The sequence below is a fragment of the Anguilla anguilla genome, chromosome 12 (assembly GCF_013347855.1).
Source record: "Anguilla anguilla isolate fAngAng1 chromosome 12, fAngAng1.pri, whole genome shotgun sequence".
Classification (NCBI taxonomy): Eukaryota; Metazoa; Chordata; class Actinopteri; order Anguilliformes; family Anguillidae; genus Anguilla; species Anguilla anguilla.
Genome location: NC_049212.1, coordinates 1,242,859 through 1,261,760, shown reverse-complemented (window position 1 = coordinate 1,261,760; position 18,902 = coordinate 1,242,859). Strand labels below are relative to the sequence as shown.

The window sequence follows — 18,902 nt, the reverse complement described above, 5'->3', positions numbered from 1 at the left end:
CGTACATAACAGTAGACTCAGTATACAGCAACATTTCACTGATGTAGGGAGTATGCCAAACTGTTGAAAATTCTTCAACTACTTTTTTCTTTCTTTCACCTCATCTGAACTGAGAAAGACATACTTCGTAATGTATTAGAGAGAACTGGACATCGTTACCAATTAAAATGGAAGTCCTGTAAAGATACACATAATAAACTGTCTAAATGTGGAAAAACCAACTTCATACATATACATTTAGTTATATTAATACAGCCTTATTTTTTATATCAACTTTAAGACAAGCAACACGCTCAGAATTATCTCATCACGACCCACTAAACCCAATGGCGCAGACGTTGCTTCCTAATTTCAAACTGCTTTCCTAAAGGCTGTTTTGCATCCTGCGACTTGGGTTACGACTGTGAATATGTAGGGATTCCTGGACGTGCCGATAGCGACCACCCTTTCTCATATTAACCTCAAATACACAAGACCTGTTAGTTTATATTAATGTGTGTAAGGTGTGTTACACACTGCTGTGTGTTTGACACACACAGCCCTGTTAGTTTATATTAATGTGTGTAAGGTGTGTGTGTCATTCTCTCTGCAGGCTGCCAGGCTGTAGAGTCACACAGAGGCTGTGATTCTCTGGCTTCAGCTCTGTGTTCAAACCCCTCACACCTGAGAGAGCTGGACCTGAGATACAATCACCCAGGAGACTCAGGAGTGAAAGTCCTGCCTACTGCTAAACTGGACACACTCACACTGCTGTAAGTACAGAGAGTTTCCACACTGCACCTCTCACACACACACACACACACACCTGAGAGAGCTGGACCTGAGATACAATCACCCAGGAGACTCAGGAGTGAGAGCGCTGTCTTCTGCTAAACTGGACACATTCACACTGCTGTAAGTACAGAGAGTTTCCACACTGCAACTCACACACACACACACACACACACCTGAGAGAGCTGGACCTGAGATACAATCACCCAGGAGACTCAGGAGTGAGAGCGCTGTCTGCTGCTAAACTGGACACATTCACACTGCTGTAAGTACAGAGAGTTTCCACACTGCACCTCACACACGCACACATACACACACACACACACACACACAAAAGGAGTTGGGGGGGCATGGAGGGCACTGTTCAAACCAGCGTTACTCAAGAGGTTTCGGGATCTCCAGTGGAAGGTGCTGCACGGGATCACTGCAGTAAATAAGATGTGGTTGTTGTAGTTAGGGGTTTGGTCAGGGACACAGTGATGGTGGAGTTTCAGTATTACAGAGCAATGGAGAACCTGAGTGTATTTCAGAGTGTGTGTGTTATAAGGGTGTTTAATGTTCAGTGGAGGAGTGGGAGCTATTTTTGCACATGGAATAGGGTGAGGGAATGGAATAAGTTTCCTTTGTGACAGATTTGTGTATTTTTCATATGATCGTGGTTTTGTGTTTTATTGTGTCTTTGTTTTTATGATGCTATTGGCGTGTTGAGAGTGGAAATAAAGGATTGTTAAAATTCAAAATTCTGTTCTGCTGTTCTTACAGTGTGGACCATGGAGGATTAGGACAGGACCAAACCAGGACCCAGGAAATGTGAGTGTGTATCAACACAGAACACGTTCCATAGATACATACTCAGCTGTGTGTGTGTGTGTGTGTGAGTGAGAGAGACTTCTCAATTCAATTCAATTCAATTCAATAAGCTTTATTGGCATGGTAAGGGTACACTTACATTGCCAAAGCATTCACTCACATGACAAATATAACAGACAGGCAATAACAATTTAACTACAATAAACAGAAAAAATATAAAATCCAGACAATCCACAGAAATAAAATTCTACATCTAGAACATGACGCATACAAAATGTCAATGAACTATAATAATTTTACTTTTCTGGTGTCAATGTTACTCCCTGTCCCTCAGTTTGTGGCAAGTGGCAATGTATTGTGCTGCCAAATCCACACATTCCCTTCTTTCTCCCAAAAGGAATGGCAGCTTCTCTATCTCTGAGAGCGTCTCAAATTGTGGGCAGATTTTTTTCATTTTGAGGAAGAACAGTGACCCTGTCTCTCTGTATTTCTCACATTTTGTGAGGAAATGAAGCTCTGTCTCCACCTCTTCAGTGTCACAAAGTGAGCACAACCTGTCCTCTCTGGGCAGCCAGGTCTGCCGGTGTCTACCTGTCTCGATAGCCAGGTTGTGTTCACTGAGTCTATATCTTGTCAATATTTTCCTTGTTTTTAAATCTTTCACTGTGGTCAGGTAATCTGCCACAGTGTACTCTCTTTTTAGGTCCCGATTTGGGAATTTGATTTCTTTATCATCAAGGGTGAGTCCAGGTGCTGCAGATTGTTCCAGCGCTTTGGCCAGTTCATTGATATAAATGTTGAACAGAGTGGGACTCAAGCTGCAGCCCTGCCTCACTCCCCATCCCTGGGAGAATAATTTTGTTCTTTTGTTTCCAATTTTGACTCCGCATTTTTTTTTGGTGTACATTGATTTGATTATATCATATACTTTACCCCCTACACCACTTTGGATAAGTGTGTAGAACAAACCATTGTGCCAAATTGAATCAAATGCCTTCTTGAAATCTATAAAACAGGCAAAAATTTTGTTTTTATTTTGGTTGACATGTTTTTCTACTAATGTGTGTAGGGTGTAAATATGATCAGTGGTACGTGTTTAGGAAGAAATCCAATTTGACTTTTACTCAAGACATTGTGCTCAATAAGGAAGTCTATGAGTCTTGTGTTTATTATACTACACAGAACCTTCCCCAGATTACTGTTCACACAAATGCCTTGGTAGTTGTCGGGGTCCAATTTGTCTCCACTTTTAAATATAGGGGTAATTAATCCTTGATTCCAGATTTCAGGGAAATAACCCACACTCAGAACCAAATTAAATAGCTTTAAAATTGCATTTTGTAATTTTTGGTTGCTGTATTTTAGCATTTCATTTAAAATTCCATCTGGTCCGCTGGCTTTTCCAGATTGGAGCACGTGAAGTTTGTCAGTCAATTCCTGCTCAGTGATTGGGGTGTCTAATGGATTCTGATTGTCTTTTATGCTTAACTCAAGTTTGTTTAGTTTTTCACAGATCTTTTTCTGTTCCAGGTGATTTTGATGTGGTATGTTTTTATAGAGGTTTTAAAAATGATGTTTCCATATTTTACCATTTTGGATGGCCAATTCCTCTTGTTTTGTTTGATTTAGTTTTTTCCAGTTTTCCCTAAATTTGTTGGAATTGATTGACTCCTCAATTATTGTAAGTTGTGCCTTTTTGTGCCGTTCTTTTTTGGTTCTGAGGGTGTGTTTATAGTGTTTTAATGTCTCAAAGTAAGCAAGGCGTAAATCTGGGTTTTGTTGATCTCTGTGTTTCTGATTAGATAATTGTCTAAGTTTTTTCCTTATTTCTGTAGCGATGCGTGGGGGGTAGGACCCAAACGCAGAGGGTGGAAAAAAATGCAAAACTCCAAATGAAGAACAAAAGACTTTACTTGACACAAAGGGAACAACAGGGAACAAAAAGCCTCGCAGGGTGACCTTCTACAACGAAGGAAAACTACAAACGCAGGAACAAAGGAAATCAAGAAAATACAAAAACACTAGGAAACCAGGACATAGCAGGAGCACATGGAGTAGGTACATGAACAGGGCACACAAACAACCAGACTTTACCACATAACCACAAGGATCCAGCACCTGAGTCAAGGGAGGGGGAAACTTAAATAGAACACACTGACGAGACACAGGAGGGCACCATGAACAATCAGGCCACAGAGAGGGAAGGGAAAACGAGACAATTGAAAACAATGATTGGACAATTGAAAACAATCATACAATTAACACAGGGGGAGCAGGACACAAAACAGAAGTGCCGCCATCTGGCGGCCCAACAGGGAAAACGCAGACAGGAACACAGGAACATGACAATTTCTTTGCAGTCTTTGTCAAACCATATTTCTGCTTTGATCTTTTTATGGGCATTACGCTTTTTCTTTAAATTTGATATTAAAGCTGCCTTTTTAAATATATTGTTTACATTTTTGACTGCCATTTTTAATCCTTCTTTACTTTGAGGGTATGTAGTGACCAGAAAGGTATCTAATAGTGTCTGGATTTCTTGATTATTGATTGCTTTCTGGTATTCCTCTGTGCTGTTTGTCTCCCATCTGTATGATTGGTTGATGTTGTACAGCTTACTGGGAGGGTTGTGGGTGCTGGTGTTAGGTTCTGTCCTTTTGAGATAGACTGTGATTTGGCTGTGGTCGGACAGAGGGGTTAGTGGCTTGACGGTAAATGCTCTGAGAGAGAATGGATCTAGGTCTGTGACCACATAGTCTACTGTACTGTTACCAAGAGGTGAGCTGCAGGTGTATCTTCCCAAAGAGTCGCCTCGTATCCTACCCTTGACAATATATAGACTCAGGTCGTGACAGAACTGCAGTAGCTGTCTTCCATTTTTATTTATATGGTGGTCGGAGTTATTTCTGGGTAGGTTTGTTACATTTTTTAGGAGATTTTGTCCAAATATGTGCTTGTTCCCGTCTTCATTGATGAAATCAGGCTGTGTGCCTGTTCCGGCATTTAGGTCTCCACAGATCAGCACAGTTCCCTGGGCCTGGAAATGGCTGATTGCACTGTGGAGGTTGGGGAACATGTCCTCCTTGTAATAAGGGGATTCAGAGGGTGGGACATAGATTGCGCATAAATATAAATCATTTTTGGATGCAATTAATTTTTTGCTTATTTTAAAACAAATATGTGATTCCATTTTTTTTATTGCTGTGATGTCATTTTTGAACTCTGATTTGAACCAAATTAGTATACCACCAGAATCTCTTCCATGCTTAGTTAGGGGCATTTTAATTGATGGGACAATTGTTTCTTGGTATTCTGGGGGACAGTGAGTAACGGTATCGGCTCTACACCAAGATTCCTGAAGGATTATCATGTCGATGTTTTTTATCCTCTCTTGGAATTCCAGGGCTGAACTTTTAAGCCAAAAACAGAGGAGTTCAGGCCCTGGATATTCCACATGCTAATGGAAAATGATTTCTGCATTTATTTTACTTATGGAACTTATTTGTTTTAAAACAGACAAACAATGTTGGAATATATGAATTATTTATATAATTATTGATATGGTACTAATATTTATACTAAACTAATCTACTTAAAATATATTTTTACATTTGTGATTTTAACAATTAGAAAGAAAATTGGTACATTACAGACATCAATTTATTTAGCTCATCAGTCTGGTGCAGATGAGACTGAGGAGATTTCTTATCTCACCCAGGTCCTCTGTGTTCCCTGGGGCCCTGAGTGCCGCTGCGTAGCTGGGGTGCCGCTGCTGTGCTGGGCCGGGGGGAGGCTGTGTTAGCCCAGGTCTGGGCTGGCCTGGCCTGGTTTCTGCTGCCAGGGTATTGGGTGCGGTGGGTAGGCTCCTGGCGATCCTGGTTGGCTGGGCTGATGTTGCTGATGCTGTGGGTGCGGTGGGTAGGCTCCAGATGTTTCTGGTTGGCTGGGCTGGTCTTGCTGATGTTGTGGGTGGGATGGGTAGGCTCTAGACGTCCCTGGTTGCCTGGGCTGGTGTTGCTGATGTTGTGGGTGGGATGGGTAGGCTCTAGACGTCTCTGGTTGCCTGGGCTGGTGTTGCTGATGTTGTGGGTGGGATGGGTAGGCTCCAGACGTCCCTGGTTGGCTGGGCTGGTGTTGCTGATCCTGTAGGTTGGGTTTCCGAGCTGCAGCAGGCCTTGGAAGGATACGCTGGCCTCTGGGTGGTCCGGCGATGTGGGGTCCAGGGGAATGAGTGCTGGGCAGCCTCCTGTTGTTCCGGAGGGTGTTAATAGAGGGCCTGCCCAAAGCTGTGTCCTTTAGCGTTTTGGCAAAGATGGGAACTACCTGTTTGTGCAGGTGAACATGGTCGTGGAGGTCGTAGGTTCCGAGGGTAGAGTGGTGTGCCAGGTGTACGTTGGCCATAAGAGCACAACCTCGTGAAAATTCAGCGTTCACCTTGTGGACTGTGTGGGGATGAAAATCTCTCCGGGCAGGAGGGTGGAAATGATAATTTTACTGTTTGGGAAGGCCTCTGTTGCCCTCTCTGCCGCTCTCCTGATGGACCCAGCCACCCTCTTCTGCTGTGCTCTCAAGTCATTGGTTCCTGTGTGAATTATAATGTGGCTGGGGCTGTCGAGCTGTGATGGGGAAAGTATCTTTAGGGCCTCTCTTGTTGTGGGGCACCAGATTTTTGAAACAGCTCTGCCAGGGAATAACTGCTCCTCATTTATGAATTTCCTGTTCGAGTCAATTAATATAGCAATCTCCGTGCTGGTTGGAGTTGCTTCGGTTGTGCCCTGGTTGCTCTGTGTTGCTGGGGTTTGTGCAGCTGTGACTGTATCCTGAGCGGTGTGTGGGTCAGGGTAGGTAGGTGCAGTGCTAGCTGGTGTACACGTGCTTGTGCTGGTAGCTGTCTCTGTGTTTACCTGGGACTCTGCTGCTGGGGGGGAGTTGGTTTTGGATGGGGGACTCTCAGTCTGGGCCTCTTTGCTCTCCATGTGAACTGTATTGGATATGGTAACGGAGTGCAGCTGCTCCACCAGGCTTTGTACAGTCCTGTCACTGTGCTGCAGCTCCTCCCTCACTGTGGACAGCTCCCTCTCTACAGTCTCTCTGTCCTCCTGCAGGGCCCTCACCTCCTCTTTCAGCTCCCTCACCTCTCTCTGTGTCTCTGTCAGCTCCCTGCTCATCTGCCTGAGCTGCTCTTTAAGGAGCTCTGTGTCCTTGCTGGCAGTGAGGTGGGTCAGCACCAGCTCCTTCAGCTCCACCAGCTCTACCTCCTGCAGGGAAAGGCTCTCCCTCATCTGGGCCATGGTGCTGTGGAGGCTGCGCTGGGCTGGGTTCTCTGGGTCGGGCTCATCTCCCGCACGGGCGGGGGGGGGGGTGGACTGGGTTTCTGGGGCTGGGGCCAAACTTGGATTTTATGGAGTGTTTGGGTGATTTGGTGTGGCTCAGGCGTCTCTGTTTGGCTTTGTCTGTGTGTGCTCTCTTTCCTATGGTCTTAAAGTCATTTGCAAATGAGCAGAGAGCCTTTTCACTGCCCTGAATCAGAATGGTTCCATTGTGATATATATTTATTGCTAATTTAGGATTTTGTGGGTCTTTTTCCTCATCTTCAAAAGTCTTTGCAAGCCTTCCCTTGCAAATGCCTCTCAGCAAAGTGAATTTAAAGTACTGCTTAAAAGCATGATGCCAGATGTCTGTGTGCTGTGTATAAAACAGCAGGTTTGAGATGACACTCCTGTCTTCATATTGTACGTGATCTGCAGCCAGTTTCTCAGGGCAGCTTCTCAGTACTTTATCTTTGTACTTCTTTCTGGCCTGTTTAGTGGTCAGTGTCTCTGGGTAGATAATTTCAAATGGATGGGGGAGGGGCTCTGCTGCTGCTGCAGCCATTCTGAAGGGGCAGGGTAGGGCAGGTGAAGGTGGTTGTGGAGGCAGGGTAGGGCAGGTGAAGGTGGTTGTGGGGGTAGGGTAGGGCAGGTGAAGGTGGTTGTGGGGGTAGGGTAGAGCAGGTAAAGGTGGTTGTGGGAGTAGGGTAGGGCAGGTGAGGGTGGTTGTGGGGGCAGGGTAAGGCAGGTGAAGGTGGTTGTGGGAGTAAGGTAGGGCAGGTGAAGGTGGTTGTGGGGGCAGGGTAGGGCAGGTGAGGGTGGTTGTGGGGGTAGGGTAGGGCAGGTGTAGGTGGTTGTGGGAGTAGGGTAGGGCAGGTGAGGGTGGTTGTGGGGGCAGGGTAGGGCAGGTGAGGGTGGTTGTGGCAGTAGGGTAGGGCAGGTGAGGGTGGTTGTGGGGGTAGGGTAGGGCAGGTGAAGGTGGTTGTGGGAGTAGGGTAGGGCAGGTGAGGGTGGTTGTGGGACAGGGTAGGGCAGGTGAAGGTGGTTGTGGGAGTAGGGTAGGGCAGGTGAGGGTGGTTGTGGGGGCAGGGTAGGGCAGGTGAGGGTGGTTGTGGGAGTAGGGTAGGGCAGGTGAGGGTGGTTGTGGGAGTAGGGTAGGGCAGGTGAGGGTGGTTGTGGGGGCAGGGTAGGGCAGGTGAAGGTAGTTGTGGGAGTAGGGTAGGGCAGGTGAGGGTGGTTGTGGGGGCAGGGTAGGGCAGGTGAGGGTGGTTGTGGGAGTAGGGTAGGGCAGGTGAGGGTGGTTGTGGGAGTAGGGTAGGGCAGGTGAAGGTGGTTGTGGGAGTAGGGTAGGGCAGGTGAAGGTGGTTGTGGGAATAGGGTAGGGCAGGTGTAGGTGGTTGTGGGAGTAGGGTAGGGCAGGTGAGGGTGGTTGTGGGGGCAGGGTAAGGCAGGTGAAGGTGGTTGTGGGAGTAGGGTAGGGCAGGTGAAGGTGGTTGTGGGGGTAGGGTAGGGCAGGTGAAGGTGGTTGTGGGGGCAGGGTAGGGCAGGTGAGGGTGGTTGTGGGAGTAGGGTAGGGCAGGTGAGGGTGGTTGTGGGGGCAGGGTAAGGCAGGTGAAGGTGGTTGTGGGAGTAGGGTAGGGCAGGTGAAGGTGGTTGTGGGGGTAGGGTAGGGCAGGTGAAGGTGGTTGTGGGGGTAGGGTAGGGTAGGTGTAGGTGGTTGTGGAAGTAGGGTAGGGCAGGTGAAGGTGGTTGTGGGGGTAGGGTAGGGCAGGTGTAGGTGGTTGTGGGGGCAGGGTAGGGCAGGTGAGGGTGGTTGTGGGAGTAGGGTAGGGCAGGTGAGGGTGGTTGTGGGGGTAGGGTAGGGCAGGTGAAGGTGGTTGTGGGGGTAGGGTAGGGCAGGTGAAGGTGGTTGTGGGGGCAGGGTAGGGCAGGTGAGGGTGGTTGTGGGAGTAGGGTAGGGCAGGTGAGGGTGGTTGTGGGGGTAGGGTAGGGCAGGTGAAGGTGGTTGTGGGGGTAGGATAGGGCAGGTGAAGGTGGTTGTGGGGGTAGGGTAGGGCAGGTGAAGGTGGTTGTGGGGGCAGGGTAGGGCAGGTGAAGGTGGTTGTGGGGGCAGGGTAGGGTAGGTGAAGGTGGTTGTGGGGGTAGGGTAGGGCAGGTGAGGGTGATTGTGGGGGCAGGGTAGGGCAGGTGAAGGTGGTTGTGGTGCTGAGGATGTGCTGGTCAGTACTGGTAGGCACTGAGCTGGGGGTGCTGTCCAGGGTGCTGTAAACATTATGCAGAGAGAGAGAGAGAGTGGGGAGGGGACTAGTGGAGAGAACAGGCCAGACACTGTTCAGGTTACAGTAGTGTACATAGTTTTGACAAGATAGCAAATTAGTTTTATATCATTTGCGTTGCCAGTACCCCCGCAAACTGTTCATGAACTTCTTTTTTTATTGTACTATTTTAGAAAATCGTATTGTGGCCTATTGTGTTACAACCACTATCAATGTATGCAGCCTTGTCAGGTTGTTTCACCGCTGCATGCTTAGCCTTACTCTGGTGTAAAAGTACATGTTCGTTTAGACCGACCAGAAAGCACCTGAAGGCATTATTCAGCATGCTCACTTCCTTTGCTCAGGGATCAGGATTGCATCCATTATTGCTTCTAAAATCTGAATAATGTGAGCTGGATATAATTTTGAATATGATATAATCACATGCTATGTAGGCTCTGTAACCTGGGGCTGTTGTATACTTCTGTGCCACATCCATCGGTGTGTGAATGGCGGAAGGGTAGCTGTGTTGTTGAGAAATAACCATTTGATGTTCTGTTCTTGTGTTTTCGTGACTGAATGACCTGAATTGTTACCTCTACCAAGGAGGTTATGTAATGTCTGTCTGTCAGTTTGTCCACTCGTCCATGACAGATATATCTGGAAAGGTAATGGTTATATATCTAGAAATGAAATTTGTTGTGCACATTATCATTCCCAAGATTAATAAGTCTATGTCTATGCCCCCGTGACCTTTCCTCTTGTGCTACCATCAGGTCATTCTTTCAGTTTGTGATTGGCATATTTCAGAAAGTAGCGGCCAGATTGCCGTGACATGTGCTGTGCATGTTCATCTTCCCTAGCAGAAGAAACTGTCATGATTCTGTGTTTCTGTCTTTGTCTTTCCTTGTTGGGCCGCCAGATGGCGGCACTTCTGTTTTGTGAAGTGAGTTTGTGTTTTTGCCCATCGTGGCCTTTTCTGTTCCCTGTTTGTGTTTGCCTTTTTTGTTAGTAAAGTCTTTGTTAATTTTCCCTTTTTGAGTTTGTCTTTCCTTACTCTGCGTTTGGGTCCTCCGTACCCGTTACGTGACAGAAACCTATTGGATTTGATGATCCCATGCCCTTTCCTCTAGCGCCACCATCAGGCCAAACATATCTTTTTTCAAGACCTTTGCTGTGTACATTCATGTGAGGGGAGATGTGTGTGCCTTTGGCAGGGGTCTGCACTGTGCTGAGTGTATTCTTTCTAGTTCAGGTCTTTTTTGAACAGATCTTTTGTCTCTGAGGTACAATGAGTGTTATACCAACAGGGGCATAGCCTACATGTCTGTGAGGGTTAGAAGTTTGGTAATGACTTATCTTTTTGAAAATGGAGGGAGGGCCTTAGGCTATGTGAAATGGGCCTTTTCAGTATAGCAGGAGATCAGAGTAAATTGTGATTGCTGCAGGGAGCAATAGGGCTGTCTTAGTTATGTAGAAGAGGAGTGAACCTTTATCTGTGAATAACCATTCGTTTTGTTACTTTTTGAATCTTAATTTTTTCATAAATTCCTTAATTACATTCATTAGTATTTTTTTCCCCACTGTAAATATTCATCCACTCTGACTTCTGTAAATAAACTGACTGGGCCAAAAGTTATGTTCCTATACCTCACTATTACCTCCTATGTCTATGTGATACATTTAGAGGCCGTGTCTCTTATTTTAAAAAATATAATGATCCTGTAACATGCATACAGTTCATTCACAATTTGATATTTCATTAGGGGCGACATAGCTCAGGAGGTAAGACCGATTGTCTGGCAGTCGGAGGGTTGCCGGTTCAAACCCCGCCCTGGGCATGTTGAAGTGTCCTTGAGCAAGACACCTAACCCCTAACTGCTCTGGCGAATGAGAGGCATCAATTGTAAAGTGCTTTGGATAAAAGCGCTATATAAATGCAGTCTATTTACCATTAAGTAGTAAGTGAATTCACAATACCACAGTCATGCTGTTTTTAAAAAAATGTTTAAATCCAAAACACTGTGCAATCTTTCTTTTCCAGATTCTGCCTTCAACCCACACCATTTGTTGTGTAATGCTGTGTCCAATGTCATCTGTTCCATCGTCTTTGGCAAGAGGTTCGAATACGATGACCAGCATTTCAAGTTCCTCCAGCAGATCATTGATGCTTACTTCCATTTTCTCAGCAGCTCCAAAGGACAGGTAGGTCACTGCAGGGCTGTTCTGCTTGTGTAAGGCTTGTTATTACTCTACAGGGCTATTCTGCTTGTGTAAGGCCTGTTATTACTCTACAGGACTGTTCTGCTTGTATAAGGCTTGTTATTAATCTACAGGGCTGTTCTGCTTGTGTATGGCTTGTTATTAATATGCACATCTGGCTGATGTGGCTGATTTGCTGAGGTGTGGAAGGGCAGGGGTGTGGTGGTAGGATCACCCAGACTGTCCTATCTGAAAGCTGACAAATTAATGTATTAAAGTTGCATTTAAGCAGGGCTAAACGCTAATTCCTGTTAGCATTAGCTGTATGTGCTTTTGATGGTTACAGTCTCTCTGTGTGGCAGTCCTGTAGCATGGATTAATATCAGTGCTTCCTGCCTGTTTCTCCCACAGTTCTTCAACATATTTCCCAGACTGGCCTGGTACCTGCCCGGCCCTCATCATGAGGTCTTTCAGCACCTCGAGAAGGTCAGAAATTACATTGAACAGGAAGCCAAGCAACGCCTCAGCCACCTGGACATCAACTCCCCTCAGGACTACATTGAAGCATTTCTGGTCCGGATGCTGGAGGTATTCAGGAAATTTAGGAAACCCGCAAACACATGCTTGGGCACACCTGCTTACGGCTGCCCATCCAATGCAGATGATGATGCTTCCATGAGAGAAACTGTTCTGGAATTTCATTTTTTGCCATGTGACTGCAGTTTGTAGTGTTGATGGGTTGGTTGGGGGGGAGGGTGGGGCTCTGCACACTGCTGCTGTAATAGCTGTAGGTAGAGTGCTGTTCTGGAACTTTCTGGGCCTCAGGCAGCAGCCCTTGCACCTGTACAGGAGTAATGTTTCACTGTCTGTCCAGTTTGGGAAGTTCTTTGTGCTGCAGAATGCCATGTTGATCAGTTTACCCAGTTAGTGCATATGGCACTGATGGCGTTGCATGGGCCTCTTCTTGTTCAGCAGGACGCTTGAAAGCCACTCCATGCAGCCAGAGGAAGCTTTCTGGAAGCCCCTTGTGTTTATGAATGTAATTGAAATGCCAGTCCTCACCATGGAATTGCATTTCACTTAAAGCCACAGGGTCATGTGGTTATAGTGAGACATCCAGTAATCCCCACACTGCTTTGGTTTTAACCTCTGAGAGGGATTACCTCACAGCGAGAGCAGGCTCTGGCAGATTATTTTTTCTTTAAAGAACTTTGACGCAATGTGGACCTGCGTGTATTCAGTTCCCACCCTAAAGTGAAATGTGTAATGTTTAATCGCAGCGTAAACACCACTGGCGATTCTGGAGAGCGTAGATATCACGGTTCTCCTCTGAAACGAGGTGTTCCCAACTGCTTCATTTCACACTGAAGACTACCGTCGAGCTTCCACTCAAGCTTGAGTGGGCTCGGAGGCAGACCTTTCATATGCAGCTTTGAGAAGCTGTACACGGACACCCAATGGGCCAGTGGAGTGATGAAACGCTAACTGACTTGCGAAAGAATTTAATTTAGGGTGACTTGCTTAGAGTATATTTAGTGCCTTTTCATGGTTTCCTGGCAGCTCGAGATATAGTTCAGCCATGTTGCCTAATATGTTACCTCCCATGTTTAATTAGTTCCCTTAGAGAAAGAACTATTGTTGTTCCTTATCTCTGTTTAAGAACTGTAAGTTTCTCTGACTGTCTAGGAGGTATAAAACTGGGTGAATAAGCTGTATTTTCAGAGAAACCGCAGGTGTTGTATTCCTCTCCATGATATCATCTATTAAAGCTTCTCAACCTTAATTTAAGTCTTTATGTAGAACTGAATTCTTCGACATGACTGAGCCCTCCCATACCCTGGGCAGCACAATCGGCAGTTGCACATCACCCTGTGGAGCCACTGGCACGGTCCGGATTTAATCAAAGTTTCAGAGAAATTTTTGAGTTGGAATTTAAAAGTTGTAAAAAAATCTGAAGAAAGCACACACGAGAACTTTTTTTCCTCGGACGTCTAATGAGAAAAAGCACCACACCTGTCAGTGGCTTATCCTTTTAGTCAGAAACATAATGTAGGAGAGTGAAGGAACCAAAGATGGTCTTGAGTTAGTACATAAGAAGTAGCAAGTGAGAATGGGGCAGTTAAAACATGAGCTTTCCTAAGGGGGTGGTAATAGAACAAGAAAACAATGTAAACACCCATGCGAAGTAATTTAATAGCATTCTGGGCCTCCATATGTGGCCTGTACGGTGTGTGTACAATGCAATCGTGTTTTCTCATGATTTGAATTCCAAAGGAGAATTTGTGATACTATTCTTTCAGAAGAAAACTGCGTAACTCATGTTTAGTTGATGGAAGTTACACACTGTCTCAGGAATCAGTCCAGAATATCCCATGAACACTAGATTTGGTTCAGGTCGAGTGACTGAGCAGGAAGTGGCATGGACTCTGTCAGTGTCATGTTCCCCAACCCACTCGGCAACTAGGGTTCAGTGTAAATTTTGTTACTGTTTTGTTTAAGAAACCTTTCTCTGCAGGAAGGCAATACTTTAACATTGGGTGAAGGCAGTCAGTACTGTTAAGTGGCCTTGCCTTCTAAGAATACAAGTGTGAACAATTCTGGGTGTCCACAGTCAAACACTGTTTTGTTCACATTTTTTGTTCACTAGCTCTAACTACCACTTACTGCCGTGTATTTACCTTGGGTTGTCAGCAGAATGTTACTTCCTTGTTCTCTCCACAGCAAGAACACAAGCCTGGCAGCGAGTTCCACTTTGACAACCTGGTGAGTTCCATTTGGAACCTGTTCTCCGCAGGGACGGAGACCACCTCTTCCACGCTGAGGCACGGCCTGCTGCTCATGATGAAGTACCCTCACGTCCAAGGTACCTGTGGCCAGTGAACCTGGCGGAGGCAGTCCACCTTAATCCTGGAGAGCTGCAGGGTCTGCGCAGTTGTGTTTCTGTGCTGAAGACACACTGTCCTTGTTTCTCCAGAGCGGATTCAGAAGGAGATTGATGAGGTGGTAGGGTCCTCCAGAAGCCCCTCAGTCCAGGACAGACAGAACATGCCCTACACTGATGCTGTCATTCATGAGGTCTATGGACCTCACCCCCACTTCCGTTCCTCACAAAACGATGAGGGACACAGAATTCAAGGGCTACTTCCTCCCTGAGGTGATGTCATGCGCAGTCCTGGGGACCAGACATGTTTGACGAATCAAACGCACGATTGCTGCATGCTGTTTGTTTGTTTTTTCCAGGGTACGATGGTCCTCACTCTGTTGTCCTCTGTTCTCTCTGATCCAAAACTTTGGAAAAACCCTGACGCTTTTGACCCAGAGAACTTCCTGGATGAGAACGGAAGCTTCAAGAAGAATGACGCGTTCCTGGCATTTGGACTGGGTTGGTTTTCTTTGAATTATTACTGACTCTGAGCCATAAATTTGATTGCTGTTTTTACCCAGTGTCACTGCAACCCTCCAATCAAATCAATTTTATTTGTATGGTACCTTTTACAGAAAACTGTAACAAACACACTTAGCAGAGTAGCATAAATACAGCCACAATAAAGGGAGAGAAACAGCTCATTCACTACTCAGACAAGGCCTGTCTTGGTACTATGATGCTGTATAAAACCAGACTGGAACCTGTCATACACCTTGTTATCCTGTAAGACTGAAGAGAGCCGTTGGTTCTACAGGCTGCAGTGACTCCTCATGGAGTCACAATGAAAATGATACTAGCCTAGATTCATTACTTTGAGTTTTTTTCAGCTCTGTCTTTATCATGTATGCAGAAGCCAACACACATTGATGTCTCCAGCTCCTTGTTCAGTGTAAAACCTTCCGTGTTATTTCAGCCATAACAGTTAATATGCATCAACACTGCATAGCAGGCACTCTGTCAGTATAAAATGTACTCAGTCACAGTTTATAGTTGAACATTTTGCAGTGTTCATTTTAGGTTACCTGCTATGTAGTAAACTTGTAACTAAGCTGCCATTTTGACTTTTTGACACTGGCAGTGATGTAGCTACAGTGGATATAAAAAGTCTACACACCCCTGTTAAAATGGCAGGTTTTTGTGATGTAAAAAAATGAAACCAAGATAAATTATGTCGGAACCTTTTCTACCTTTAATGTGAAATTGCAACCCTTAAAATTCAAGTGAAAAATAAACTGAAACATTTTAGGGAAAATAAAAATAAAAAACTTACAGTAACCTGGTTGCATAAGTATGCACACCCTTTTATAATTGGGGATGTGGCTGTGTTCAGAATCAACCAGTCACATTCAAACTCAGGTTAAATAGTAGTTAGTATACACCTGCCATCAATTAATGTTGCCATCAATTAATGACTCTGATTAACCCCAAATAAAGTTCAGCTGTTCCTGTAGGATTTTCCTGACATCTTCTTGGTTACTGCAAAAAAGCCATGGTCCACAAAGAGCTTACAAAGCATGAACAGGATCTCATTGTTGAAAGGTATCAATCAGGAGAGGGTTAAAAAATAATTTCCAAGACATTAGACATACCATGGAACACAGTGAAGACAATCATCAACAAATGGAGAAAATATGGCACAACAGTGACATTACCAAGAACAGGACGTCCCTCCAAAATTGATGAGAAGACAAGGAGAAAACTGGTCAGGGAGGCTGCCAAGAGGCCTACGGCAACAGTAAAGGAGCTGCAGGAATTTCTAGCAAGTACTGGTTGCTCCCTACATGTGACAACAATCTCCCGTATTCTTCATATGTCTGGGCTATGGGGTAGGGTGGCAAGACAGAAGCATTTTCTCACAAAAAAAAACATCCAAGTCCGGCTAAATTTTGCAAAAAGATACATCCAGTCTCCCAAAACCTTGTGGAAAAATGTGTTATGGTCTGACGAGACCAAGGTTGTACTTTTGGCCATAATTCCAAAAGGTATGTTTGGCGCACAAACAACACAGCACATCATCAAGAGAACACCATACCCACGGTGAAGCATGGTGGTGGCAGCATCATGCTTTGGGGTTGCTTTTCTTCAGCTGGAACTGGGGCTTTAGTCAAGGTGGAGGGAATAATGAATAGCTCCAAATACCAGTCGATTTTGGCGCCAAACCTTCTGGCGTCTGCTAGAAAGCTGGAGATGAAGCGGAATTTCACCTTTCAGCACGACAATGACGCAAAGCATACATCCAAATCAACAAAGAAATGGGTTCACCAAAAGAAGATCAACGTTTTGGAATGGCCCAGCCAGAGCCCAGACCTCAATCCAATTGAAAATCTGTGGGGTGACCTGAAGAGGGCTGTGCACAGGAGATTCCCTCGTAATCTGATGGATCTAGAACGTTTTTTCAAGGAAGAGTGGGAAAATATTCCCAAGTCAAGATGTGACAAGTTGAGAGAATCTTACCCAAAAAGACTGTAATGAAAATCAAAGTGCTGTAATAAAAATCAAAAGGTGCTTCAACAAAGTATGAGTTTAGGGGTGTGCACACTTATGCAACCAGGTTATTGTAAGTTTTTATTTTTTATTTTTCTTCCCTAAAATGTTTCAGTTTGTTTTTCACTTGAATTTTAAGGGTTGCAATTTCACATTAAAGGTGAAAAAAGTTCTGACATGATTTATCTTGGTTTCATTTTTTTACATCGCAAAAACCTGCTGTTTTAACAGGAGTGTGTATACTTTTTATATCCACTGTACACTGGTGTTCACCGTGTTTGTCCTCCTGGTCTCTAGGGAAACGGGTCTGTCTCGGGGAGGGGCTGGCCAGGGTGGAGCTCTTCCTCCTCTTCTCCTCCCTCCTCCAGCGATTCAACTTCAGAGCGACGCAGCCCCCGGAGGAGATCGACACCAGCCCTGCGTGCTGCAGCTTCGGACGACTGCCACGCACCTACAGCTGCTATGCGCAGCTCCGAGAATAAGCCTGACGCCAGGGTTAGCCTCCTGAACACGATACTGATACTGGCAGCTCAGAGAATAAGCCTGACGCCAGGGTTAGCCTCCTGAACACGATACTGATACTGGCGGCTCAGAGAATAAGCCCGACGCCAGGGTTAGCCTCCTGAACACGATACTGATACTGGCAGCTCAGAGAATAAGCCCGACGCCAGGGTTAGCCTCCTGAACACGATACTGATACTGGCAGCTCAGAGAATAAGCCAGACGCCAGGGTTAGCCTCCTGAACATGATACTGATACTGGCAGCTCAGAGAATAAGCCCGACACCAGGGTTAGCCTCCTGAACACGATACTGATACTGGCAGCTCAGAGAATAAGCCCGACGCCAGGGTTAGCCTCCTGAACACGATACTGATACTGGCAGCTCAGAGAATAAGCCAGACGCCAGGGTTAGCCTCCTGAACATGATACTGATACTGGCAGCTCAGAGAATAAGCCCGACACCAGGGTTAGCCTCCTGAACGCCATACTGATACTGGCTATCTCCTTTAAAATTAACGATTTTTTACATTGTCATACAGTGATGACAGGACTTGACCAACGTGGTTTGATGCACAAAGGAAATCTTTAAAGATTCTCTAACTGAATATGTGGAAAATTGATACAAGTGATACAAGTGAATCTGGGTCTCATCTGTCCACAAGACCTTTTTCCAGAACTCTTTTAGGTACTTCTTAGCAAACTAACCTGGCCATCCTGTTTGCATCGTGCAGTATAGCCCCTGTAGTTCTGTTTGTGAAGTCTTGTGCAGACAGTAGTCACTGACACATCCACACCTGCCTTCTGAAGAGTGTTTCTGATCTGTTGGACTGGGGTTTTTTCATCAATTGTAGAGATCTTCCTTGGCACCAGGCCCTTTGTGATTACTGAGCTCACCATTGTTCTCTTTCTTCTTAATGATGTTCTAAACAGTTGATTTTGGTAAGCCTATGTTTGGCCTGTGTCCGTGACTGTTTTTTCTTCTTCTTATTTCCCAGCCTCATAATGGCTTCCTTGATTTCACTGGCACAACTCTGGTCCTCTTGTTGGAAAATGGCAATGACAGTCTCCAGAGGCAATCAACTGGACTAGAACCAAGAAGAGATATGAAAAACTCTCTTATAGTTGCAGCAAGAAAGCAATTGAACACATCTGACTAATCAGAAACACCCATGAAGCCATTTGTCCCAAATATTATGGTTTCCTGAAATGCTGGGAGGATGTATACAAAGTTCTGTAATTTCTAAATGGTGCAAAAATACCCTTTAATAAAAGCTGAGAATCTGAACTTTAACCAATTGTACATAATTTGATTACAAATTTGAAATTGTGGAGTACAGAGCCAAATTAAGAAAATGTCCCAATATTATGGAGCTCACTGTATATGTATAATGTATGTATATTTCACATGGGATAGTGCAGTTTATACCTCAGCCATTTTTACTGATGTGAATAGACACGTCTCATCTCATTTTGTGTATTTAATTTCATATTTTTGAGTTCAACACGGAAAAGCTATGCACTTCAGAGATTATGGAGATCACGTAAAAGACATTTAAACGACACTCAGGCAAGTTTGCCTTCATTATATGCAATGCCTTTAGAATCCACTAGATGGGACTAGAAGGTACAACTACAGTTGTACCT

General features: G+C 45.2%; 1 pseudogene; it reads left to right on the top strand.

The window, feature by feature from the left end:
- Positions 1 to 11,149: 11,149 nt before the first annotated feature.
- LOC118209904 lies at positions 11,150 to 18,549 on the top strand (annotated as a pseudogene).
- The last annotated feature ends 353 nt before the right edge of the window (positions 18,550 to 18,902 follow it).